At 50.1% G+C, this 25943-nt stretch overlaps 1 long non-coding RNA gene across 1 annotated transcript; it reads left to right on the top strand.

The window, feature by feature from the left end:
* On the top strand, positions 1 to 25943 carry LOC123581564. The gene is made up of 3 exons (XR_006703825.1): positions 1 to 168; positions 20255 to 21557; positions 24045 to 25943. It is a non-coding gene; the product is annotated as an uncharacterized LOC123581564 (long non-coding RNA).

Genomic DNA, 25943 nt, shown 5'->3' with positions numbered 1-25943 from the left:
CTCTGCAAGCAGGGCTTCCTGCTTTAAAATGCAGCTGAAAGCATTATTAGACTATAAGAGAGCTGTTGTGTTGGTCAGTCTGAGGAAGGGCTCAGCTTGTCCCCGGCAGAGGAAGGAGGTGCGTGTAAGAGATATTGTCTGACTGTAAATCATGGGTTGCAAAAAGAGGTAAGTGTTGCGAGCGAATGCAACCAAAACATTCAGGGAAACCGTGGCACCGGATTTTCCCAGAACCGGAAAATCTCAGATCTCAGGGAACAGACTGGACTGAACCGGGACCCAGGGTCTCAGCCACTTGGAGCGTTAAGACTCAAAGTATGTTCAGCCATGTGGAATTGGAGAGCTTTTTGGTTTTTGTGTGTGTGTGTGTGTGTGTGTGTGTTTACAGCATCAGCTGTGCTTTTTAAAAGCTTTATTTAAATTAGCATTCCGTAAAATTCACCTACTGTAAGTTTACAATTCAAAGTTTCAGAAAATTTATGGGGTGGTGCAGCCATCACCAAATTCCCGTTTTAGACCGTTTCCATCACCCCTTAAAATTCCCTCGAACCTCCTTGCAGTAAAATCCTCACTCCCAGTTCCAGGCAAAAACTAATTTGCTTTTGGTGTCTGTAAGTTAGTCGTTTCTGGATATTTGATAGAAATGAATAATAAGCTGCTTTGGTTCCGGCTTCGTTACGCTTTGCGTAATAATTCTGAGGTTTATTCGTGTTGCCGCAGGTACCAGTGTTTCATTGATTTTTTTTTACTGCTGAGTCGTATGCTGCTGAAAGGCTACTCTACACTTTACCCATTCGTTGGGTGATGGACAACTGGGTTGTGTCCAGGGTTGGCTATTATGAATCACGATACTATATACGTGCACACACGAGTCTTTGTGCGGATGTATGTTTTCATTTCTCTTCGGTAGATTCCTGGGTATAGGGTTGCTTGGTCTCATGATTGAGTTGCTGGGTCTGTTTAACGTTGGAAGAAACTTCCAAAGTTTTCCGAAGGGGCTGTACCATTTTATATTGCCCCTGGCAACGTGTGGGGGTTCCATTTACTCCACATCCTCGTCAACACTTGGTGCTGTCTGCCTTTCTTATTATACCCATTTTCATGATTGTGGGGCTCTCCCAATTACTAACGATAGATACCTTTTCGTACGCTTATTAGTCATTTGTATGTTTTCTTTGTCGGAATGTCTGTTCAAGCGTTCAAGTCCCGTGCCTGGTTTTCATGTGGATTGTTTAGGATCTTATTATTGAGTTACAAATGTTTTTGTATATCTGGATACAAGTCCTTCATCAGACTCATGATTCACAAATATTTTTCCCAACGTGTGACTTGTTTTCATTTTCTTAACGATGTCATTGGAAGTGCAGACAATTTTCATTTTAATGGAGTCCGATTTATCAGGTTTTTTTTTCTGTTACAGCTTATGCATTTGGTATTGTGTCTGAGACCTCTTTGCCCAACCCAGTGTCACAAAGATGTTCTCCCATGTGTTCTTCTAGGAGCTTTGTCATTTTGGCTTTTATATTTGGTATACGACCCGCTAGAAGTTAAATTTGCGTATGGTGTGAAATAATAGTCTCAGGCTTTTGTTTTGTTTTGTTTTCTGCATGTGGTCCTCCAACCTTCCTGACGCCATTTGTTGAAAAAAAAAAAAATCATCCTTTTCACTACTCACTGCTTTGTTCAAATCTAGTTTGTCATAAATGCAAGCATTCCTTTCTAGGCACTCAATTTCCTTTTACCAATCGATACGCCGATCCTTCTTACACACCGCACGGTCTGGATGATGGTCGCAGTATAGTAAGCTTCGAAATTGGGTGGTGATCTCCAACCTTGTTTTTTATTTTAAAAATTGTTCTGGCTCCTCTTAGCATCTCCATACAAAAGTAGGTCAGTTCCTTGTCAGTTTCTATAGATCAGTCTGCTAGAATATTGGTAGAGATGGTGTTGAATCTGTAGATCAGTTTAGCGAGAAGTGCCATTTCTCCAATATTTACTCTTCGAATCCATGGACATGGGATATCTTTCTACTTACTTAGTTCTTCTTAGCAATCTTTTGTAGTTTTTAAATTATGCACTTCTTTTGTTAGAATTATCCCTAGTATTTTATTCTCCTTGATGCTATTGTGAATTACATTATTTTCTTAATTTCATTTCTGATTGTGCATTGCTAGTGCATGCTGCAGTCTTGCTAAACTCATTTATTAGCTCTAGAAGTTTTGTTGCGGATTCCTTAAAATTTTTTACATATGGGGTTGCATCAAACATGAACAAAACAGTTTACTTCTTCCTTTCTGATTCATCTTTCTTTCTCCCCAGGTTTTCCTTTACTTCCTCCCTCCCTTCCTTCCTTCCTTCCTTTCTTCCTTCCTTGTTTCCTTCCTCCCTCCCTTCCTTCCTTCTTTCTTTCCTTTTCCTCTCTTATTTCGTATGTCAGTCTAGCTAAAAGCTTGCCAATCTCCTTGATCTGGTCAAAATTACAAGTGTTGTTTTCACTAGATTTCTGTTTTTATTTCACAGATTTCCACTTTTTTGTAAAAAGTTTATTTATTTTGAGAAAGAGAGAGACAGAGAGAGTGTGAGCAGTGGAGGGGCAGAAATGGAGGGGGAGAGGGAGAATCTCAAGCAGACTCACATTGTTAGTGTGGGGCCCGTAGTAGGGCTTGAATTCAGGAATTGTGAGATCATGACCTGAGCCAAAATCAAGAGTCAGATGCTTAACGACTGAGCCACCCAGGCACCCCTCACTGATATCCATTTTAGTTTTCCCCCTAGTTGCTTTCTGATTTGTTCTTCTTTGTCTTTCTTAAAAGGGAGGCTCAGTTTATTGATATAGGGGTTCTTCTGACATAAGTATTTAAAGCTAGAATTTCCCTCTAAGCAATCCTTTACATGCATCCCTTACATTATATGTTGTTTTAAACTTTTTATTCTTTGAAAATATATTTCAATTACCTCTATGGTTTCTTCTTGACCCATAGGTTTTATGGAACTGTGTTGATTTTTAAATATTGGAGATTTTTTCCATGTATCTGTCTTTTGTGGATCTTGAATTTAATGCCATCATTGCCAGAGAACGGCCTTTGTATGGTTTTGATTATTTGAAATTAATTGAGGGGCGCCTGGGTGGCTCAGTCGGTTAAGTGTCTGACTTCGGCTCAGGTCATGATCTCACGATCCGTGAGTTCGAGCCCCGCATCGGGCTCTGTGCTGACAGCTCAGAGCCTGGAGCCTGCTTCCGATTCTGTGTCTCCCTCTCTCGCTGCCCCTCCCCTGTTCATGCTCTGTCTCTCTCTGCCTCAAAAATAAATAAACATTAAAAAAAATTGAAATTAATTGAGACCTGTTTTGTGGCCCAGAAGATGATTTATCTTACAGACACGTAGGTGTGTGCTGTATCTGGGCTGGGGTGTGCGTTTTTGAGTCTGTGTTGGATTTTCTTTTGGCGAGGCTTCCTTACCTCTCATATCTCCTCAAGAGAGAGCACCCCGGCTCTGACGGTTACGAACGTATGGGTTCCTTTTTTATCTTAATGTTTATTTCTGGGAGAGAGACAGAGTGCCAGCAGGGGAGGGGCAGAGAGAGGGGGAGACCCAGAATCCGAAGCAGCCTCCGGGCTCAGAGCTGTCAGCACAGGGCCCGACGTGGGACTCAAACCCACGCACTGCGTGATCATGACCTGAGCGCAAGTCGGACGCTTAACCGAGTGAGCCACCCAGGCGCTCCCAGGAACCCATGGTTTCCTCGGGCCTGGTCCTGTCTCCCCTGTGCATGTGCAAGACCTGTGGACAATCCAGGTTATGTGGGAGCTTGTCCAGGCCCATCATGGCTACCTTGCCTCGTGCAATTCCCTGTGAAAAGCCCAGGCCAGTTTCTTAACCCAAGAGGCCCCCAGCCCCCACGTGCTTGCAGCTTGTCCTGACAATGTCCCGAGTCCAGTGAAGCCCTTGGGGAGTGGTACTGGAGTTTCTTGCCATTGCAGCCTATGCCGAGCTGCTCAAATTATGGTGCCCTGGAGGGTGCGGTGCTCCTCAGGTCGTTGTCTGACTTTGGTCCCTTTCCAGAGGAGGGAGATATTGTCTGGGACAGCGGTGTCCAACCTCCCTGACGCTTTTTGAAAAAAAGCGATTGTCTCATGACGGAAGTTGGACTCCTGTTTGCCCTCCTTTGCATCGTCCCTTCCAGCTTGACACCTGCTCCCCGGGGAGATCCCCGGCCACGCACTGTAATCCAGAGACTGCCTATAATTTGGGAGACTGAGGCCCAGAAAGGGAAGGGGCTGCTTCGAGTTCACTTTCAGAGCCGTTGAGCGGAGGGCGTCAGGACACGGGCTCGGGGCAGGTGGAACCGGGGTCCTCCGGCCACGAGAGGGGCCGCACCTTCCACCATCGTTGGGAGAGCAGGGGGTTCCAGACTCGCGTCTCGTCCTGTTGGGGTGGGAACCCCCCACGGCCCTGACTCTGGAAGGCGGGGAACCCCCCCCCCCCGTGAGAACACTTGGCCTTCCTCCGCCCCTCCTCACCAGCTGCGCCGCCCTCCTCGTCCCGTCATAATCACCACCCACGAGGGTCACTTCCCGCGCGCCTGGTTGCCTTGACACGTGGCGGCATGGGGACACCTGGTGTGTGTCCCATGAGCGTCCTCAGCCCGTTCTGTGAGCTGCCTCCTGGGGGTCGGGCACGGAACTTCGTTGTTCACGTACGGTCTTCACTGAACCCCTATGACAACAGCCTCCCAAGAGTCCCCCCACCCCCACCCCCCAGTCCCTCCGTGTGGCACACGGGCTCCGAGAGAGGTTCAAGAACACGTCTGAGCCCGCACGGGGATGGACGAAGCCGGGATTTGACCTCACGTCTGTGTGTTTCCAAAGTCTGTGGTTTCTGCCGTCAGACCACGTGCATCTGCAAAACCGTGAAAGCCTCAGGGGTGGCAGCGGGGGGTGGGGGTGGGGGGTTGGTGGCAGCAGGGGGCGTGGCAGCACCTCCAGCCTGAGCCCGAATTCCGGGGCATAACCCGATCCAGCAGGGCACCGGAAGGAGCCACACACACCGCACACGCATACAAGGCACACAGGCACACCCTGTCTCCGGCCTCCCACGTGATCCCGGCTACATGCCCCGCCCCCCTCCCCCCCCCCCCCCCCCCCCCAGCCCGTGGAATCATGGACTGTGCAAAGAGGACAGATCACATGGCTTCTTGTCTTTTTCAATTATGGCATTTTGGCTCAGCATCTACCTTCCTGAGCGCAGGTAGGATTGTACAAAGTTGTCAGAGACACAGTTTTCTACGAAGGTGCCTTGCAAAATTGCCCTGGGGAGTAGCACTCTTTTTGTTTTTTTTTTTTTTAAAGGCAGAATAACCATTCTTCACAGCTTCTCTGCCGTGGGAAGAGCGAGCAGGTTGGTGGAGGAGTTTAGCAGATTTATTGACATGAACATAGTTTTGAGACAGAAGGCAAGCTGTCATAGCCTGACATGCAGGAAACTCGGGATAAATATTTCTGTTGACGCCCCATGTATCCCTTATCCCCACATGCCCTCGCGCTGGGCTCTCCGGTCAGGATGAACGTGTACGAGGCTTTGCTCTTGCCCCAGAAGAGGGCCAGGGGGGCGGTGGGTGGGGGCAGGGAAGAAGGGGAGCGAATTCGTGAAAATTACTGGCAGGGAAAGCAGAGGTGGAATAAAATCGTAAGACAGAAGTCCTCCCGTCGGCGGGAATGTGATCCGGGAGCACCCCCCCTCCCCCGGGGGCGCCTGAAATCCTCCAGTGCCATAACCTCTCCACGCATCCCGGGTTTTTCCCTGTACATCCATACCTATGCTAAATTTAATTTATAAAATCCATACAGTGAGAGATCACCAACAACGACATAATAAAATAGCATAATTACAACAATATACTGTAATAAAAGTCGCGTAGATCTCAGCAACCGCAGCGTGTGATATTTTTTCTCCACTAAGCAAGTCAAGAACTTACACTTTTTCACTTAAAGGAAGCACTTTCTGGCTTCTCCTTGGGATCTCTGCCTTGTCAGCACTGCTACTCTTGCGTTTGGGACCGTTAGGAAGTAAAATACAGGTTACTTCGCAGCCCGTCCGACCATCAAGAGTCTAAGTGACGCGCGGTGGGGGACATGGGCAGTGTGGGGGCTCTGGGCATGGGGGTGATTCATGCACGTGCAGGATGGAGCTGGACACGGTGAGATCTCATCACGCTACTCGGAGCGGCGCCCAACTTAAAACTTACGGATTATTTCGAGAATTTTCCATGTGATATTTTCAGACCTCTCTTGAAGCCATGCACACCGGAACTGTGGAGGGGGTACTGACTGTAGTCATGTCTTTCAGAAGCAGACCCAGCGTGCATTTTAAAAGCCTAAATGACAGATTATACCCGATAGACTAGCCAGTGGTAGCTGACATTTATACTCGGGGCACACTGCTAAGCCGTCCGCATGCCTTCATTCAGCAAATTTTATTGAACGTGTACGAGATGCCGGGTTTGGTCACGGGCACTTGGGGTCTATCAGTGAATAAATTCTCAGGAACTTCCATTCTCTTCTTTAAAAAAAAAAATTTTTTTTTAAATGTTTCTGTTTCAATTTTTTTTAACGTTTATTTATTTTTGAGACAGGGAGAGACAGAGCACGAGTGGGGGAGGGGCAGAGAGAGAGGGAGACACAGAATCCGAAGCAGGTTCCAGGCTCTGAGCCGGCAGCACAGAGCCCGACGCGGGGCTCGAACCCATGAGCGGCCAGATCGTGATCTGAGCCATAGTCATAGACGCTTAACCGACTGAGCCACCCGGGCGCCCCAAGGAACTTCCATTCTTGAGGGAAGGGAAGAAAGACAACACTGGTGGAAAGCTGGGCCATAGGCTGCTTGGGATGAGTACCAGATGCTCGCGGGGACAGAGTCCAAGCTTGGCAAGAGGACATGGGGGAAATGACACAGCCAGTCTTGGGGCCTTCCTCCTCTGGTCCCCGCTGCTCCCATCAGCCCTGGCAGCCCTTGCCTTCCCTCGCTGACCTGAACTCCTTCACACCGTGTACCTTTCATTGTCTAGTTCTCTTTTCCCTTCCAGGCTCTTCCTTTGGTGGCCTTCACTCCTCCCTCTCAGTTCCAATGTTTCCTCCACTGAGCCCGCTGCTCTGCTGTCTGCCAGTTCTTGCCACAAAGTCTCTGGGCCTTCTCGCTGCCCCCGTGGCCTGAGATGCCCTGCTCTCTTGGGACAAGGGTCTCATTTTTTTTTTTTTTTCAACGTTTATTTATTTTTTGGGACAGAGAGAGACAGAGCATGAACGGGGGAGGGGCAGAGAGAGAGGGAGACACAGAATCGGAAGCAGGCTCCAGGCTCTGAGCCATCAGCCCAGAGCCCGACGCGGGGCTCGAACTCTCGGACCGCGAGATCGTGACCTGGCTGAAGTCGGACGCTCAACCGACTGCGCCACCCAGGCGCCCCATTAACTAACTTGAATCTAAATCAACTCTTGGAAGAGAACACATGAGACCCAGGGTTCTCTCTTGCCCCGGAAAGTAAAATACATCTGAAAGCGACAACACTCGGAGGACAGCGTTGTTGTGATTGGCTGCAGGCTCTGGATGTCCACTAGCCCAGGTTACCTGTGGAATTGACCGAAGCCATCTTTCTTTCTTGGTAGTGCTATCTCTGATGCTGAGCCACGGGATCCCCCCAACGTCCTTTGCTGCAACTGTGGACTTCCCCCCCAGAGTGCTCCTGCTGCTTAGTGTATTTCCCACTGAGATGTTCCCACGTGGAGAGGACCAGGCGGACCGTCTGCGGGAAGAACCCCAGGCTGGAGGTTCCGTTCCTCCGTGGAGAGTGGCGGATGGGTACCAGGGAACTGTTTTCTTGTCTTTTGTCTCGATTACCCACGAGTTCGGTGAGCATGTCCCCAGGCCTCTGGCGAGCCCTGTTCGGGAGAAAGTCACTTTCTCACGGACCCAAAGCCGGGCGAGACCGTCAGCTGCGGGTCCTCCCCGAGCCAGCCTGCCGGACCCCTCCTCTTGCTGCCTCAGCTGGCGGCCCAGGGGGCAGCAGAGACCAACCGGCAAGACGCCAGCAGGGCCCTCGGGTCTGCAGAGACAAGGCCTCATTGTGCATCGTGGAGGATTCTGACTCAGTGGCCTGCTGTATTCCAGTCTCTACGGCTGCGAGGAGTGGTCATTGCACACACATTCGTACGTACGAATGGCAAAGTAGCTCCTTCCACGCTCCGAGGGCAGGCGCTCGGGGATGCTGAGGGAGAGACTCAGCGAGACGCGGCGACTTGCACAAAGTGCGACAACTGAGGCAAGGTGGGTCGTTCGGGACGCGCGGCCCTCGCTTGTTATGTGGTCTCAAGCAGGATCTTCCAGGCGCTGTGAGGGATGCAGGCGAGGGCAGGGGACCGGAAGGAGCTCCCAGCTCACAGGGACCCACCAGGACACAGGCAGTGTGGCAAGCGCTGTGCCAGGGACAGACGTCGAAGGTCCGAGGAGCAGAGGTGACATCTGCTCGGCCAGCGGGTGAGACTTCACGGAGGGAGGAGCCTTGAAGAATGAGTCTAATTGGAGGAGGAGAGGAGTTGGTTAGGTAGACAGAAGGAACCGTGTGAACAGAAGCATGGCACAGCGAAACCTGAACCCCGAGGAAGGATTTTATGCAGAATGTGTGAAAACGGTTGTCGCTTTCCTTTGGGGAGCGAATTCCAGAAAACGCAAGGTGAGTGGAAAAACACAGCCAGCGGTGTCCTGATACATTCATGGCGGCCAACGCCCCCCAAGAAAAATTCAGGGAAAATGAGTCAAGTCCGAAGGGCAGGAGACTGCAGGAGGCCCAGAGGGAAGGAAGCTGGTTGCATTGCAGGCCTGGGCTTCGGTCCCCTGGCCTGCTGGCGCCCAGTACAAGGGACAGCGAGGGTGGGACGCAGAGTGGAACAGATCCCAGATTAGAACGAGACAGCGGCTTATCCCTCGTGTAGGTTTCGGGAAGTCTGAGCTCTTGGAACTGCAGCCTCCTTATTTCTAAAATGAAGGTGATGATTCTGCCTCCCAGGCTGGGTGTCGGCGTCCCGGGAAGTAACACAGCACAAGCGGCCAGCGATGTACCTAGTCGGTGGTCGTGCTGTGGGGGAACACTGGCTTCTCTCGCTGTCTCCTGAATACTTAGAATGAGGCCATCGTCTAAAAAAATAACAGTAACTAGAATTTTCCCTCCCCCCAAGTACTCAAGGGGGATGTGTATTAAAATGGGATGTGATTCCTTTTAATCAGATGATAGGGATCTCGGCTGACGTCACAGTCTCGGGAACCTCACGGAAACACACCCAGCCCTTAGTGCTGTGAATTGGAGGCCGGTCTGAACTCTCAGTGACCTTGGCACAGAGGACCTTTTCATGCACTCCGCACGGGGAGGAGAATTCAGGGGCAGGCAAGGGGGACGTGGGCAAGGACGTCCAAGGAGCTCGTTTCTTTCCGGGGTTGACAATTTAGTCAAGAACATCTTAGTTATGCAGCAGTGAGTTCCTAGAACCCTGGGGGCAAAAGGGACCTTATGCTTCCCCAGGAGATGTTTCTCTGTCTTACAAATGATCTCTATTTTATTGCCTGGCCTTCTCGAGTTTCTCTTTGTATGATTTCCAATTGCTAACTGCATGGGAACGGCCTGCCGTGGAACATTCCGGTTGGTCTCAGGTGCTCACGAGTGCTGCCAGTTTCCCGGGTCTGAGACGCTCCCTCCTCTATTTAGCTCCTTGATGGCGGCCTCTTAGCCCAGAGCCAGAGATGGAAGCCAGGTCAGGGGTTCTAAATAATTTTGCAGGTGTCACTCTTCACCTACAGGGGATGAAAATCTGGGACGCCTGTTTTCTGCAAAACAAGCTTGAAATGACGCCAAGAGTGTGGGGACATGCCAGGATGGCGGACGCTATCTTGAGTGCAAGGGCCTAATGGATAAACTGAGGCCCAGAGAAGGGTGGGTGACATGACTGCTCCCATAATCACAGACGATAAGGCACACAGATGAGAAAGGGGCTGTGGGAATCAGGGGCAGGTTGCTGTGGCCCCTCATCTAATGCTCTTTTGCCCATCTTTCATCTGCTTAGAGGGCCCCCCCCCAGGCTACGGCAGTGGTGAGGGAAACGGGGCGTAAATTTAAGAGGGGCTCAGCGTTCTAGAATGCACTGTGGCACGACAAGCGTGAGGGGCTACCTCACACGCTCCTCGATGCTGGATGGCTGTGAAGAAGCCCACAACTACCGTGTTATAAACCCTAGAAAATACCAGGGCGGCCTGATGACTTCGATTCTCCGGGGAGAGACCGCTTTTGGCTCTGAGACTAAGGCCTTAGATCCCTCCTCCTTCAAATGTGCCCTAAATTTGCATCTGAGCTCTGTATCCTTGGCCCTTTTGTGATTTCGCATTGAAACGAAAACACAAGTTTCTCTGGGGACTTTTCTAATCTGGTTGCAAATAGCAGATGACCAAATTCACCAGCTTCTGTAATTCACTAGACCCGGTAATCACAGCCTCCAAATCCCTCCAAATCCCACTGCAGGGACTCAGGCAAAAATAGCAAGTGAGGTCAGCCCCTGAAGGGGAGAAAAGGGCCCTTGTCATCTAAATAGGAGGAATCAAACCATCTTTTAAATGCAAGGTTAAGAAATGCCTTACTTCTTGTTCTTATCTGTGTTTGTGCTGCACCACTTAATTTCTCTCTCATTCACTGGCGGGTCTGAATGTCTGCTGTGAACCAGACGCCGGGGAGGAATGAGATGCCAGAGCGGATTTGCTGGGAAGCTAATGAGGCCTCAGCTTCAGGGCCCCTGCTGCACTCTTGGCCTCTCCCGAGGCCCGGGAAAGGAGCCCCGGCGATGTGTTCACGGTCCGAGGTCAGGTGGTTTTGTAAAATACACCTGTGTAAAGAAGGCTCCTCTTTCCATTGTGAAGGTTTCATTTTGCAGGCCGCCTGAATCTGTCCCCTCCTCTTTCCCCAAGAACAGCTTTGGCCTTGGGGGAGGGACGTTCGTGTGAACAAATGAATTGTCAACTATGTTAGAGAAACTGGTTGGAAGTCAAGGTACAGTGGGACCCGGAGGAAGGAGCCCTGGCCTGCTGAGAAGCCCATGGATGGAGCTAGAACTTAGGAAGGGGGGTTTATTCTGTGTCGCCAACTGGGTATGTAGCAATTCAGGTTTTTTTAATGCCTATTTTATTTTTGAGAGCACGAGCGGAGAGAGGTGGGGGGGGGGAGCAGAGGATCCAAAGTGGGCTCTGTGCTGAGAGCTTCAAAAGTCAGCTGTGCCTTGGGGGTCCCCCTGGCCACCTGCACTTCTGACCCACTGGCTGTACCTTTGGGAGTTCCCATGAACCTCTCATGTTCGATAATTCGATAGAACAACTCGCAGACCTCAGGAGAGCACTAAACTTATGATGACAGTTTTACCATAAAGACTACACTAGGGTGAGGTCCGGGGGGAGCGCAGCGGTTCTGTGCCTTCTGCTGAAATCAGGGCAGGGGCGCCTGGGTGGCTTAGTCGGTTAAGTGTCCGACTTCGGCTCAGGTCATGATCTCATGGTGTGTGGGTTCGAGCCCCGCGTCGGGCTCTGTGCCGACAGCTCGGAGGCTGGAGCCGGCTTCGGATTCTGTGTCTTCCTCTCTCTGCCCTCCCCTGTTGCACTCTCTCTCTCAAAAAATAAATAAACATTAAAAAAAAAAAAAAAAAAAGAAAGGAATCGGGGCATGTCAGTATGCCCACCACCCAGGAAGTTTTTCTGCCTCTTCCCAGCTCCTTATCAAGGAGCGTCTGTGTGTTTGGCAGAAGGGAGCTCTGGGGTTCTTGAGGTGGGGTTTGGGTTCCCGGGTGTCATGTCTACCCTCCTGGTAGCTGCTCGCCGTGCTGGCATTCTCTGCCCTAATCTGCGCTGATGTCCCTCAGTAAGGTGGCTCAGGAAGAGCGGACTCGGGATTCCCCGCTCCCTGGACACGCCCGGCCTCAAAGCTGATGCAGCTGGCTCTGCTCAGGAGGCTGAAACCTTCTAGAACTCTCCAAGGAGACAGGGGGTAAGGGGACCCTTGTGCTGACACGTTCATCGCGCCTCCCAACTAAAAAGTACAGAGAAGAGAGTGTAGACCATTTCAACCTGATGGGGTCCATCCCTTCCTTCGCAGCAAACCCGAAGAGGTGGAGCTTGAGGCGTGGACCCTTTCTTACTCGCCACACAACCCCCGTGAGCCTCACTTGCGTGTCAGAGGCAATCCTTCCCCTCTTTTCTGTTTCGGCTGCTCAATCAAATTTTCTTGAATTTGGAGAAAACTGTAGATTCACATGCAATTGTGAGAAATAATGCAGAGAGATCCTGTGGTTTATTCTGTCCCCACTCTGGCCCCCTTCCGGTGGTACCATCTTAGTGGACTAGAGTCCGTTATTACAACCAGGATCTTGACACTCCATGGAAGTGTTCCAAAAAAGAAGACTTCCGTCACCACCCGGATCCCTCACACGGGCCTCTGATGGCCGCTCCCAACTCCCACTTCTGTTTCCGTTTTAATCTGCAGCAACCATCGCTCTATTCACCATTTCTATCGAGACAGCACGTGCACGGTATAGAGCTTAGTATAGTCTTAGTATAGAGCTGTCTTCACTACTGTGGGACGAACACGGACACGTCTTCACGAAAGGTCCCGATCTCCCCTTTGGAAGGTGGGCATTTCGAGCAGCCATGGAGGAGGTTCAACACTCAGAGAAACAATAGATAATACACAAAGAATGATTCAGAATACTGCTCTGGCAGACATCTATGACGGCACATCACCATACACGTGTATTTGCCCATGTTAGAAAATATGCCTAATCCCTTCCCTTTTTTTAGGTAGAATGGCAGTTCTGGCCTTGCTACAGTAAGAAATTATGTTGTGGGGCACCTGAGTGGCTCCGTAGGTTAAGCGTCCAACTTCGGCTCAGGCCACGATTTCATGGCTCGTGAGTTCCAGCCCCGCATCGGGCTCTGTACTGACGGCTCAGAGCCTGGAGCCTGCTTCGGATTCTCTGTCTCCCTCTCTCTCTGCCTTTCCCCTATTCTCTCTCTCTTTCTCTCTTCTCTCTCTCCCCAAAATAAACACACATTAAAAAAAGAAATACGCTGTGTGCATAATATTATAAACATCATTTTGCATTCAGTGCTATTTTCCAAATGCAGGAAAGGGGACCAAGGTCCCCAGAGACAGCGACATTGGTTTGCCCTTTACATGATGTGGGCAGTCCCCACTGCCGTGCTCAGGCTGACATCATCAACGTTTTCAGAGAGAAGAGGGGGGTCAAAAGAAGTTTGGGGTTCTGATGCTTTCAGATCTGGGCTCACTAGTGTTTCTATACTTGGTTTCCAGTTCAAGGGACTGAAGGAGCAGAGGGAAATTGTGCCAGCCGCTGACTGCCTAGTAATGGCCGGGGTAAGGATGATTCACAACAAGATGAAGACCGACCCAAACTTCAGTGGGATTTCATCTCCGTGGAAATGCCTTCTATAGAAGAACCGGCTTTCTTTCCATGTTCCTACTAACCTTCTCTCATGACCTCATTCCCCTTCCTTTCCCGGGGACCAGAGCTCGGCAGCATTCTCCATATTGGGGTATGTCAGACACAACGGGACTAGCCCTTTCTCGGCTCATTGAAGGTTTCTATTCTCCTCTCACTTTTCAGCGATGGTGTGCGTAGAAAGAGTACTGGAAAAGACCTAGCTCTCTCCTTTCCTTTTCCCTCCTCCCTTCCTGGATGGCAGGGGGTGCAAAATTCACCATTCAAAATGATCCAGGATCAGCTTGCCAGAGAAAAACTAACAGGTCAGCATTGTCACAGAGTGACCATCACCGAAGGCGGTATATTCCGATCGTACGTATTCTTCTGTTTTTGTTTGGGGAACGGCTTGCATAGTAAAGTGCCCAAATATCTCCGGCGGATAAGCTGAGTGGGTCTCTTTTACATATAACCTGTGTAGCTACCATCCAGTCAAGAAGGCAGAGAGCATTTCCATCACGCTGGGGCCCCCTTCCCACCTTTTCTTCCTCAGCGTGCATCCCTCTCAAGGTTAGTACTATATTCTATATTCTAAATTTTTTTTTACATTTATTTATTTTTGAGAGACAGAGAGAGCACAAGTGGGGAGGGACAGAGAGAGAAGGAGCCAGAATCCAAAGCGAGCTCCAGGCTGCAGGCTGTCAGCACAGAGCCCGACGTGGGGCTCGAACCCACAAACTGTGAGATCATGATCTGAGCCGAAGTCGGACGCTTAACCGACCGAGCCACCCAGGTGCCCCAACTATGCTCTATATTCTGACAGGAGTTTAAATTTAGGTTTAAACCAAGTGAAATTTACAACGCAAGAATGTACAGTAACAAACAAAACCAGAAGGAGCTCTTTTGAAAATATAAAAATATTTCAGACGTACGTAGTATTGGGTGAGGTGAAAAAAGAAAGTAATCTCCAGACAGATGAGCCAGGCCTGCTAGGAACTCATGAGTCACACCGTGACCCATTTGTTCCGTCCTGTAACCTCACATGTATTGAGAACCCCCTATGTCCCAGTCACTCTGGCTTTAAACATAGCAACTCATTTCATCCTGAGCACAGCCCTGGGAGGTAGGTGTCACGATACCCATTTTATGGGTAGGGAAAGTGAGACAAAGAGAAGTGAAGTGTTTCGTCAAGATCATGCAGCCAGAGGACAGTCGAGCCACAGACACGTAAACATACAACATAGTTTGGTAGAACCCGTGACAGGAGACCGAGCTCAGGAGGGACGGTAAAGGAGAGCAAGGATTCGAGGTTTGGCAAAGGAACAAGTCAGGAAGGCTGAAGGGTGGTGGTGTTTTAGCTTTAAGAAAAGCAGAGGGCAGTGAGATGGCAAAGCAACTTGAAAAGGTCATACGTGATTGTTCTTGACTGGCGCTCGACATTTTTATTTTATTATTTTATTTTTTGAGAGAGAGAGAGAGAGAGGAAGAAGGGGAGGGGCAGAGAGAGAGAGAGAGAGAGGGATTGAGAATCCCAAGCAGGCTTCACACTATTAGGGCAACGCCTACCTTGGGACTCGATCTCCCCAACTGTGAAATCATGACTTGTGCGGAAATCAAGAGTCGGATGCTTCCCCGACTGAGCCACTCAGGCACCCCTGGAGCTCACCACTGACACGAAAGGGGAGGTGCTGTGGGAGTGAATGCAGAGACCAGATTCCAAGGGCCTTGTGTGACAGAAAACGCTGTTTGGAAATGACTGTCCAGGTGCCCGGAAGACCCCGAAGGCTGTTAAGTAGGGCCTCATGAGATCAAATTCGCACTTGATAAAAGTATGAAGGCAAGTATGGAATGGAGTGAGGTTAGGGGCACGGGGCGGGGCGGGGCGGGGGGGCATGATCAGGGCCACAGTAGTTGAGGCACATGAAGGAGACAGCGTGGTCTAGAATCGTTCCTGCTTTTGTCCATTACTTGACTTGAGGGATGGTGGGAAGGCAAGATGGCGGCGGTCATGGAGACAAAGAGATGGGCCCTATGGTGGGAGCCCCACAGAGCTGAGCCCACACGGGCTGCCGGCTCTGTGGGGCTGGAGCTTGGGAGAGGGACGGGGCTGGAGTGCAGACACAGAGGGAGACCGCAGCCTCTGGAGTCAGGGAGATCCTAACCACAGCGCAAGTAGAGCGAGAGAGCTGGGGCCAAAATCCAGGTGACCCCCGGCTTATCAGGGATGCAGAGAAAGGGGACCAGGGTCAGAGAGGTGGGAGGCAAACAAGACACAGATGATGTGTCCCCAGAGCCAGTAGGACCCGGCGTCTACTCGTTCAAAGAGAGTTACTGAAATGCAAGAGGGGTGTTAGACGGCTGTGCCTCTCTTTTCTGAAAGGAGGCTCCCGGTCCCTGGGTGACCCTGAGCTCATGAGTCTCGAGCGGGTGAGTCACCGCCCAGCCCGGACTCGGAGATGCTATCAGATTCATCAGGTCCCCACGGCCACCTCCAGGGCCGGCAGCAGCCACAGCAAGGCCATTAGCTCGGCCACGTGCCCTCCCCCGACACCCTGCCCCCACCCGTCCCGCCTCTAATTTAATATTTGCAGACGTGCTGGGCCTTTGCTGCCCAAATGCAGCCATCCTACAGGCAAATGCCATCTGATCAGCTTGACAGGAAGCCAGAAGCGCCACGGACTTCTTTGGTTTAGCGACGCCGTCACCGCAGCGGATACCTCCGCAAAGACTATTTTAGAATGACCCCGAGTGTGTCCTTTTTTCTGCCGAGAAATTATGGCCGCGTTTGCAATAAGTCTTTCCAACTTGGACCTCTGCTGAGAGGTCTCCCGTTCACTGTCACTCAGCGTTCCGGCTCGTGGGCCGGGGGCCCCGACGCGGGCTATAGGTTACTTGTTTGGAAGCGTTTTCTCTGAGTGGCGCTGTTTCTGTGTGGTGGCCCGGCTGGCTGGAGAGGTGGCCGGGGACACCGCGGGGGAACCGCACCGTCTCCCTACCCCTTAGATGAGCGGCGGGCTAGCTTCTCTCCTTCCTCGGACAGCCAGGGCAGCCTTCTGCTGGGCCACACAGGCCTCAGTGGTACCTCGCCAGGGTCCCAGGCAGAAGTCTTCAGCTGTTGAAAGCAAGAGCGCTTTCCTTCTTGGGCTCGTGGAATCCAGAGCCGTGTGGGCGTCCAAGGGGTGGTCTCACGGGCCTGGGGTTGGCTGCTCGCTGGCTTTATCCGTGCCGCCGGCTCAGATGGGGGCTTGCGGACTGGATGGGGACGGAGGCGTGAGTTATCCGGAAAGCTGGGCAGATCCGGGGTGCCGCCCACATTTTTGCCAGTGACAAGGCCTTGATGGGGCGACAAGATGGGAATAACAGCCTGGGAGCTTTTTGGTCACAGTTTGTATGTTGTAGTTGGTTGGATTGCCTTCAATCTCCTCTCTTGCCCTGCCACCCCCCCTTCTCCTGAAACGACCTACAACGATCCCACAATGATCCCTACAATGGGCTCAAACTTTCTAGGCATGGATTTCACACGTCGTGAGGAACTATGGAGGCTGAGAGGGGTGGAAAGAACCTGGAGCTTCCAAGCTGTGTGGACCCACTTTCCCAACGTGGCCTCACCCTTTTGCTAGTTGTGTGGATTTAGGCAAGTCTCTTAGAGTCACTGAGCGGGTTTTCTCACCCCCGAAATGGGGACAACTAATGTCTACCTTGTGACATAAAAGAGGCCAAAAGTCTAACACGGCGCGTGCGGCTCGGTAGACAATCCCGTCCTCTGCGGACCTTCTCGGAGCTCTGGAGGAGAGGAGAAGAGGGGCCCGTCCCCCTGGAGGATGTCTCTCTGGGCTTGGAAGGGCTGTTGTCCTTCAGGGGACCCCAGTCAACAGGGATGGCTCGCCAGTCAATTCAGTCTAGAAAACAGGAGCTAGATAGTTAAAAGAGTGGGAAGGACACAGAGGTACCTGCCCCGGGCTCTTCTCAGACCTTACGTCTTTTAATTCATTCAGTGTTCACGGCCGCCTTATGAGGTGGGTCCTATCATCCTTCTTCACAGGCGGAGCAATGCATCCTTATGTCCCTGAAAGAGCTATAGAAAGGTCACATCACTACGCAGCAGTGGAGTTGAGCCCTGAGGTCAGGCTGGCTACCGAGACCAGGCTCACAACCATGCCCCACACTGCCTCTCCGAATGCCATCTTCTAGCAATCTCTACGATAACCTCAGAGTCCTTTTTTCACTGCAAGATACACTGCCTTCCAGGGTGACAGCGGCTTTCATATCAGATCTCGACCTCTCGGCCGCCTCCAGGGTGTGTGGCCGGCCCTCCCCTCTGACGTCTCCCGCAGCGTGGGCCCCGGGCATGCGTCCTTCGTGTCGCTGAAGCCGCCGCGGGGAGGTGCTCCCCCATCTTGCTTGCGCTCCGCTTTGCGTGTGGTTGGCAACAGGTCTTGGAAAAATGGGAGAATGGTGTAGCCTGGGATTGACACGTGATTCTGGTTTTTTGTGTTGTTTTCAATGCTGTGCAAAGTTGTCATCTCCACATCTTGCACAAAGAGCTGCGATGGCAAGTTCGCACACGCACGAAAAGGAAAGAAAGAAAAAGAGAACGCAAGAGGTTGGGCACCTGCAAACGTCTGACTGCCCGTGGAGATGAAGAGGTAGGAAATGACTTGTCCTTCCATGGGGTGTCCGTGCTCCCAGGTATATTTTCAAGAAGTGTCGTCAAATGCCCTCCGAGGAGAGATTCTCCGTCAGTGTTCTGAGCTAGAGGGGGGATCGGGGTGTGTTTTCCTCCGAAGTTGTCTGGCTTCTTAACCCAGACCCCAAGTTCTGGACTTTGCCCCGGGTCCTGATGGTTTTAGGAATGCGTGCAAATGGGAACTGGTGTGTATATGTATGTGTGAGAGTGCGTGACTGTGTGTGTGTGAGTGTGTGAGGGTGAATGTGTGGGTGCGAGGGGTTGGGTTGAAGAACGGTGTCAGGATTTGATATGGAGATACTTCAGGTGCTGAAGTGGCTTTGACCTTGGATCCTGCCTGGGCCTAATGAATGGGCTCTCTCTTGCCTTGGTTCTCCCAGACCCTGGGTCAGGCACGGCCCCTTGTCCAGTCTCCTGGGCTTTACCGTCACGGCCTACAATGTGTAGGGAAGAAGTGTGTCACGCTCTTTCAACAGAAACTTGAATGTGCTCACAAGCCAAGCACAGGTCCACCGTCCCCTTAGCTATACTTTCAAAATGCAACACACTCTGAAAACTGAAAGCTTTTTTCTAACTCACATCTGACCTGAACACATCTGGAAGCAACACCTGCTGTGAACTTTAGCTAATTTCTCCTCCTCAGTCCTCCTGTTTGGCATGGTATTTGTATATTTTGCCTCATAAATATTAACATACTTGATTACGAGTTGGTGGCCCAGGAGGGCAGCATGGTCCCCCCGCATACATCGTATTACTCTTTTAAAAAACTAAAAATATTCGGCATTTCGTAATACGTCTGGCCCTAAGTGTTTTGGACGAAGGGTTGAGGTCCTGTAATTTCACTCAATTCTTGCCAACGATCTTGTGGAATAATGATTATGCCCACATTAAGGTGAGCAAACTGATATCAGAAAGACTGGCTCGTTTGTTCAGGGTCACGCAACCATTATGGGGAAGAGGCAGGATTAAATACGTGCTTTCCGGATTCTGAAATACACCCCTTCCCCACCACTCCACGTGGTTTTCCCAACTTCCTCGGGGAGGTAAGCCATGGGTGTAAATATGAAACGGGACCAGGAGCAGGAGCACGGGCTCTACTCCAGAACCTCGCTCCTCAAGGTGTGGGCCTTGGACAGGCAGTTTTGGCATCATCCGAGGTCTCCTTAGAAGGGCTGAATCTTGGGGCCTAACCCAGGACCTACTGAATCAGTACCTGCATTTCATCAAGACCCCCCCTCCCCCAACCCTTCCACCAGGACCTTCATTTGCACATTAAAGTTGGAAGAGCTTGGGCAAGATGTTTACCGGAGGACCAGACCACAAGTTATTCTTCAACTAGCAATAATCGCTTCTCATATGACCCCCATTGGCTCTGATGTTGCCCCTGCACATAGCTGCCACTCTTGGAAGGTCTCAGAATGCCAAAATTGTGACCTTTCGCCAGGATCACACTGCAGGGCGGAGGCATCTGCCAGCAGGCAAGCGAGGAGGCAGAGGGATGACAGTTCTCAGTCCAACAGTGGTTGCCAAAGACAGATATGTGCCCACAGAGGTAAGACAATTGCACGTTTGTTCTAAAAGTCCGTTGCCTCAACAGTTTACTTCCCAAGGTGGTGCTATTTTTCTACTTCTCAAAGCAAATCCTACAACTGCACATTGATCTCTGGGAAAAAACTCAGGGAACTGGTCTCCCAAACAGAAGTATCAGACCAATCTAAATCAGAATTGCTCATTACTTGCTCATCAGTGACATGATTCCAGAGCAGGACTTCTTTAATTTCCCACTATTGACGACACAGCCTGGATAATTCTTCATCGTGGGTCTGTCCTGAGTACTGCAGGCTGCTGAGCCTGCAGTGGCCTATGGCCGCTGCCTTCTAGATGCCACCAGTGCTACCCCCAGCCCCAGTCATGAAAATCAAGAATGTTTTCAGATATTGCTAAAAGTCCCTGGAGGTTGGAGGAGTTGGGCGGGAGGATGGGAACAATATAACTTTCAGTTGAGAACAATTGCCCTAAAACTTCTTTGAATTCATTTTTTTTCTATCCTGCAGCTTGCCAAGATCAAGATGTGACCTCCTGATGATTCGTCGACTAATCAGCACTTGGATGTTATTAAGCAGATCTCTTCAGAGAGAAGGTTTTCAAATGAATAGACAATAGACAATAGACATAACTGGCATAGTGATTGCACTGAGGACAGTCCCTTCGAGAAGATTCCTTGTCACATGGGTATCAGTTTTCTTAACCAACTGTAATCAGGAGAGTTTAGATGCTGAGAAATTTAATCTGACTGCTCACCTTGGACTTCTTGCCTATCCGACAGGTCACGTGGGGGCTGTTTTGTAATGAAAATTCCTGTGTTGAAATACACGGCTTAGAAGATCGGGGGCTGGAAGTCAGGTTCCTGGGATAATGCAGAAGGCGGAAGGCCGGCCGCCCACTCTCCATGGGCCGCTGAGAGGAGATCGCTAACACACCCAATGATGGGAGAAGGCTGAAAATCATGGATTCTGTCACTAATTCAGGCAAGTAAAGATTGCACATGGTTTACAGCTCTCAAGAATCGACTGGTGAAATCCCTGGGGAAAAATGTTCCTCATCCTCCTGCTGAGAGGACTATAAAATGGAAGGAGAGAGACTCTAATGTAAAGAGCCATAAAAGGTGTAATTGTTGGAGAAAAACAATGTCTTCTTGCCAGGTTGAGAGTTTCTGCACAGCCAATCATAGTGGCTGCAGGTGACATAAGGAGCGAAGGCGGGACCTCAAAGCATTAGCGGTAGATGATCACTTTCAGTGTGAACGCCGAGAAGATCAGCAGCTGTGGTGGGAAAGAGACCCCCCCACCTGACAATTTCACTGGGCACTGCCCTGTACGTGGGGACCCTACGGTCATACGGGGTGGAGTCATCAAGTCAGATAGAATTCTGACAGTGCTCCCCAAGATGGTGTCCTACCCTCCCAGATGCCTACTCAAACTGGGGTGGGTTGGTTAAACTAGGATGATGTATTCATTCCAGCACAGGTAACCAGGACCCTGACCTCACACAGGAGGCGTGGAGGGGAGAAGACCCTGCCCCTGCTCTCAGGGAGCTCACAGTCTGCTGAGCTCCTAATAACCGTGTTCCAATGGGATGCTAAACATACAGCTTCCAAGTGCCGAATTAGCCAATCGGATGCTAAAATAGCGATCAGCCGTTGTGGGCACGTGGCAGTGCTCCCACCACTCATCCCATCTCTTTCCTCGCTTTGTCCTCTGCTCCTATGGATGTCGCTTTGCAGGGCTTGGATCAGCTTCCCTCTTGCTACTGTCACTGTCACCGGGCTGAGTTACCCCTTTCAGGCCCCATTTTAGGGTGAGTTTTGTATTTGTTCTTTTTTAAAACTTTATTTATTTATTTATTTACTTACTTATTTATGTATTTGAGATAGAGAGAGCACAAGTGGGCAAGAGGAGCAGAGAAAGAGAGAGAGAGAGAGAGAGAGAGAGAGAGAGAATCAAGCAGGTTCTGCACTCAGCACAGAGCCCGATGGGGGCTTGATCCTATGACCCTGGGATCATGACCTAAGCCAAAATCAAGAGTTGGATGCTCAACTGACTGAGCCACCCAGGCGTCCCTGTGTTTGTTCTTTAGGCTGAACTTATCTGCCACAGACTCTTTCTCCACTGCCACCCAGGAAAGGCCTTGCTCTACCCAGCCTGGTCTAGAACATTGCTGCCCAGTGTGTGGTCTCTGGGTCTACCTGGTGTTCACCTGCAATGAGATAAGTACGAAAATGGAGAGCGAGCTCTTAGAAACTTTTAATAGCAACCTAACAGAGCAGTTTTATAATCCAATGATACTGATCTAATCTGATGTATTCATTACGTATTAATCTAGTATCATCTAGGATAATACAAATTAGGCGTTTTTACTTTGTATTTCTTTCCATCTCTTCTGCTTCTTTTTGTTTTGTTTTGTTTTGTAATTCATTTGGAACATGTTTCACAAAGTTTGGTCTTCTAAAGACTGGGGAGAAACAAACTTGCCCTTTATGCAAGTGGTTTGAAAAGCACTGGTCTGGGGGGCCCCATCTGGTTGTCGGACCCAAAATGACCTCATCCTTTGTCTTTTGTCTTACCTCTCTTAGTCATTCTGAGCACCAAATAACCAAAACCACTCCTCAGAGAGGCTGGTCCAACTGATCACACTTAATAAACAGCATGTTCTAGGTTAGCCCTGCTAGGAAATGGGGTGACGCTGGGCATTGACCAGCCCCAGTGGTGAGAGGTAGGCGAACATCTTAGCAGAAGAAGGAAACGGTCTCTTCCTTTTGATCTGCTTTGCTGTTACTCATTCCCCCAGCGGCAGCAGAGCTGCTGGGCCAGCCCTGCACTTGGTGAAGAGGAGTGCTCGTGGCTGTTGACCTTTCCAATTCCTTGCTCACCGTGCTGCGGTTACAGCTATACTCAACGTGTTGCCCACAGACCGGCAGATCTCCTCAGACGGAAATGGCAACGAGAGGACAGACACGAGAATACGAATCCTCTGAATGATCAAATTGCACATCAAAATGAGAATTTTGTGTCAACGTCAAAGTGAAACACAAAGAAAAGTGGAGGTGAAAAAGAAAAATGTTGGACGCGTTTCTCTAGAATTCTCAGGAGAAAGATACTTTTTGAAGGAAGTCTCACAAAAGATTCTGGCAGAAGAGTTAGAGGCCATGTGGCCGAAGGGAACGGCATGGGGCTGGGAGGGACAGCTTGACACCTCGTGTCCACAGGAGCCTGGGAAAGTCACTTGACCGCTTTGTCTCTGTTTCCTCACCTGTGACATGGGGGTTCTAATCTTATGTACTTCATGATCAACATAGGATGAAATCAATTAATACAAACATGCCAGTCATTGAAAACAGTGCCTCAGACTGACTGTGGGCAGGTGGGCTAAACCCTCTGAGCTTCATTTACTGCATCTATAAGATGGGGAAAAATAATACTCCCGAACCCAAAGAATTGTCCTCAGAGAGAACCTCTTGACGTATGGCTACCTGAATGCTACTTTTCTGTTTTCCAAAGGATCGGTTCTGGAAAGCGCACACAGCACTGTGAATGTGACTCATACCGTGGGTGCTGTGTGAGCAACTCCCCAGGCCCTGCCAGCAGGTGTCTGTTGTCAAAAGCAAATTAAAACCGATGGAAGTTCCTACTAAGCCTATTCAGCCAGGCAGTCAACAGACACCGACTGAGGGTCTGCTTTGTGCCAGTTATTGTTCCGGGCACATGAAATGGCGTGTGAGCAAATTTCCCCCCCGCCCCGCTGCCGGGGAGCACACATCTGGGGAAGGCCAGACCCTTTGAACCAGATTATATGGCATGTCAGGAAGTGGGAAGTTCTCTGTCCAAAAGAAATAGATCCGGATCAGGGAGAGCGAGAGCCGAGCAGGACAGGCTGTGGTCAATCACGGGGTGGTCCCAGCGGGCCTCGCTTGGAAGGTATGGTTTGAACAAAACCTCCAGGTTGGTAAAGGAATTAGCAAGTAGAATCTAAGGGAAAGTGTCTCTGATGGAAGCAGCAGCAGCAGCAGAAAGGCCCCAAGGCAGGAGCATGTCTCTCGCGTTTGATGTACAGCAAGGAGGACCCGGTGGCCGAAGGGCATGGTCAAAAGCCATGCTCTTGGGCATTCTTCCTTACCTGGAGCTTTCATCCACTAGGGCTCCCGGGGTCTGGAAAGAACTTTCCCAACGGGCAGAGCCGTATGGTCTGCCCTCTGCCTTCCTGCCCTCTGCCACGTGACAGGAGTGTCCACGCTGGAGATGCGGGTCCACACTACAACATATCTCTGTCCCTCTGCTTCCATTTAAGGCACACAATCCCTGCACCTCCACACCACGCCGGGCCTCTCCAGCAACAACCGAGGCCCAGCCAGAGACAATATGGATCCTGCCGCCCATGGAACTGGCAGTCACAGGGTCCTCTCTAGTCTTGAGAGTCTGGAGTCCCCCCAGCGTTAGCAAGCCTTCCGTCCTCCACCCTTGAAAAGAGAAGGATTTCTCAGACAAACACTACTGCCTGCATGGACCGGGGAAAGACTAGGAAAGCTACATGAGTGTTGCCCACCAGGATGTTTTGCTCGCCAGGCAGAATGTGACGGGGGGAAAAAGGCTTTGGTTGTGCCTCAGTGGGGTGAGCACTGTTCGTCTGGGGGTGGGCCTCCCTGGGCTCCATTTTCCACACACCGTCATGGCCACTGAAATGTCAGGTTTGGAATGACAAGAGGCGGCCCACTTTCTTCTGAGAGGACAAGGGTGGGATGCCTTTCACAACTCGCTGATGGTGTATCTTATTTCAGGAGGCCCACACTTGTCTCTTCTGATAAATAAAATATAAAATAAAATAAAATAAAATAAAGTAAAACAAAATGATTAATGATATAAAACAGAAGTCCTGTCATCGGTAGGTGGCCCAGTCTTATTTTAAATTGTGGCCTCTTTTTCTCTAGGGTGGGTTGTGGGTCATGACAGTCCTGCAAAATTAATTTCTTCTAGCACTCTCATTGTAAGGATGAGGACGTTGAGACACAGAGAGACCAGCTAGCATGCCCAGGGTCACCTGGCGGGTGGCCAAGCTGGGACCAGCACCCAAGCCTCCTGCCTCCAGCCCAGAAATGTTTTCACCATACTGCAACTCCAAAACTTACTTTTTTCTCAAGAGTTTGGTTTTAATTCGTTTTTCTTCCAAGCCCAGGACTAGCTATAGTTTTCTCCTCCAGCTTTCCTGTTAACTGAAGTCCAACTAGTTGATTCTGCATTCCAACCGAGTCTCATATTTGCCCCTAGAGACGAGGCACTGTTCAAGAGCTTAGGAAAATTAAGAGCAAATAAGAAGGAAGCCTTCATCCTCCAGACACACAAGTTCTAGGAGGAGAGAAGATTATTAAAAAATGCACACAAACACGGTGCCGTGTACTAAGGAGAAAGCTGGTATCTGTTCAGATTGTTAAACGCAAGGACAGGACAGTTTTGCCGAGAAAGGAGGGATAGGAAAGTGAGGCGGGTGGCAAGCCATGCTAGGTTTTCATCTAACTTTCTTCCATATATGAAGAAAAAGCTCTGTTTGGAAACTCACCTTGTCATCAAGAATTATCAACACCCTGAGTCTCCATGTTGGTGGGAAAGGCTCTGGCTGTCACAGGAATTGAGCGTGGATATTTTAAAATGACAGCTCGAAGAAAGCCTTTCTGTTCTCCATGCGGTCGCCATATTGGGGCCTGAACGAGAGACCGATATTGCTTGTAAGTTGATCTTGCTCCTTGAGGTCACTCTTCATAAATTCTCCCAGAGTCCAGGGCCTCCTCTTAAATATACGAGGTGTCTATCAAGGCAGCACAGACAACGTTATTTGAAGGTACGTGGTGGGACAGAATAAAAAGTTCCATGTGAGAAGAGATTAACTAGAACATTTATCCAATGGAATACTCAGGCTTCATATAGTATTATAACACATGCGGCCCTGGGTTGAAAACGAAATATGATGTTCCCAGTTTGAATTAAACACTTTTTCCTCTTTGTTCCCATAGTGTTTGTGCATAGTTCTTTTGCTCAGTAATAATTCACCTAAGGTGCCGGGTAACGTGGCAGATATTGAGGGTATAGCGATTTAATGACATGGTCCTCTCGTTAGTATTGAACACAACATTTTATTTTATTTTATTTCTTTAATGTTTATTATTTTTGAGACACAGAGAGACAGAGCATGAGCGGG

Source organism: Leopardus geoffroyi, chromosome A3 (genome assembly GCF_018350155.1).
Source record: "Leopardus geoffroyi isolate Oge1 chromosome A3, O.geoffroyi_Oge1_pat1.0, whole genome shotgun sequence".
NCBI lineage: Eukaryota > Metazoa > Chordata > Mammalia > Carnivora > Felidae > Leopardus > Leopardus geoffroyi.
This window is presented reverse-complemented; position numbering and strand designations above follow the sequence as displayed.